This window comes from Arvicola amphibius, chromosome 13, assembly GCF_903992535.2.
Source record: "Arvicola amphibius chromosome 13, mArvAmp1.2, whole genome shotgun sequence".
Classification (NCBI taxonomy): domain Eukaryota; kingdom Metazoa; phylum Chordata; class Mammalia; order Rodentia; family Cricetidae; genus Arvicola; species Arvicola amphibius.
In genome coordinates this window covers 52,311,088-52,312,969 of record NC_052059.1, presented here as the reverse complement: position 1 = coordinate 52,312,969, position 1,882 = coordinate 52,311,088, and the positions used below count along the sequence as shown (strand labels likewise).

Here is a 1,882-nt window from a genome sequence, read left to right as displayed (position 1 = left end):
CTTCCTCTGGTAGCTCCCGAACTCTTCAGCTTCTCCCTCGACTAGAGATCTAAATTTCTTTTTCTTTCTTTCTTTCTTTTTTTTTTTCGTGTTTCAACATTTTATTCCCACAAGGCCGCCAAGGTGAAGCTCGAGCCCGGGGCCACAGGCCTCGGGACCCTTCCTCCGGTCCTCAGGACTGCCCCACCAGCAGGCTGGTTTGCAGGCAGGCCGTCATGAGTGCCAGGGTGGAAGGCTCCAGGGGTCACAGGGCAGGGGGGCTCGGTGGGGGCACACACTTGTGGGGCTAGAGATAGCACGGCAGGTCTTTCTCTATCACCAGGGGCTCCTCCATGGGACCATTAGCGCTTCATCACGCAGCCATTCTTATCGATGAGAAACTTGGTAAAGTTCCATTTAATGGCATTTCCCAGCATGCCCCTGCCCTTGGGTTGGACTTTCATCCATTTCCACAGTGGGTGGGCATCATCCCCATTTACACAGATCTTGCTGTACATGTCAAACTTGACATTATAGCCGGACGCAAACTCCTTGATTTCTTGATTACTTCCTGGCTCCTGCTTCCCGAACTGGTTGCAGGGGAAGGCCAGGATTCGTAAACCACACTCAGCATATCGGGCATGCAGATCGACTAGCTGAGTGTAGTTTACGTCAGTTTTGCCTCATTGCGAGGCCACGTTGGTGACGATACAAACAAAACCCTTGTACTTTTCCAGGCAAATCATATGCCCGTCGATGTCCTTAGCTGAGAATTCGTGCATGGAGCGCGCACAGCGCCAATCATCACGGGACGCGCACATGGTGCCTGCGAGGCCTGGAGCAGCCAGGGCCCCGCACAGCAGCGCGGGCTTCAGTAAGCGGCTTAGTCGACACCAGCCTAGAGATCTAAATTTCAAAGTGACATTTCACAGAAACTGACTCTTCCGCAAGCCCTCCACATCCTGATAACTTCCATTTTGGACTTTCCAGACCCTTGTCTCCCTTCTCCATCACAGAGAGCCCTTAGGCTACACCTGAGTCCCCCTCCTGTGCTATGACCTGCAGATTGTTTAATAGCTGGGCTGTGGTGGCGTGTTTCTTGAGCATTTCTGTTCAGTGTCTTCTATTAAATTTGGTTTTGATAATTATTCACAATCATGGTAGTTTTCTTGTGCCATGAAGCATGGTTTTTGTGTGTTTTATTTTGGTTAGCTTTTTCTTTTGTAGAAGGTGTGATGGTAATTATTGGATGAAGAATCCCCAAGCCTTTTGTTTACAACTTTTTTTTTCTTCTCCCAGAGGAGCAAACAATTCTTTCAGGTCCTAATGGTTGCTCAGATGCAGTCTGCACGGCTTCTGAACTAAGACCTGGGCTGCTCATCAAATGAAGTCTGGGGAGGGCACGACGACACACACACTGGGGGGAAGGAGCCAGACCTGAAGATCCGGCTAAGAAGGGAAAGTTGCTGTTGAGGAGGCAGAGGGCTGAGACTCATACTGGTCGTTTATATCACTTTCCTATTCAATTTCCATTAGCTTGGTGAAACGCTTCTTTGAGAAGAAGTTTGCCTCCTGTTGAAACTGAAAGATCATTAAACATTCTGCAAAATTAGGGTCCTCTGTCAGCAGGTGGGAGCAAGAGGAAGCAAAATCCGAAGTATTCCCATGAGCACAAACTGTTTAAACATATCCAGGCTGGTGAGGCTTGGGGAGAACCAGACTGACTACACAGGGCCATGCTAGCCAAGATTCAGCTCCATGAATCAATGCAAATGAGAAAAGAAGCGCGGTCAGCAGGGAGGCCAGGAGAAATGACTATAACTGAGCCACTCCAGAAGGGGCATATGAGGGGACCAGCAGGGATCTGGGATGACTGAAGTCAGCCTAGCACACCAGACTTCCT

At 49.5% G+C, this 1,882-nt stretch overlaps 1 pseudogene; it reads right to left on the bottom strand.

Moving 5' to 3' along the window:
* Positions 1-286: 286 nt before the first annotated feature.
* LOC119800245 lies at positions 287-878 on the bottom strand (annotated as a pseudogene).
* Between the last annotated feature and the right edge of the window lie 1,004 nt (positions 879-1,882).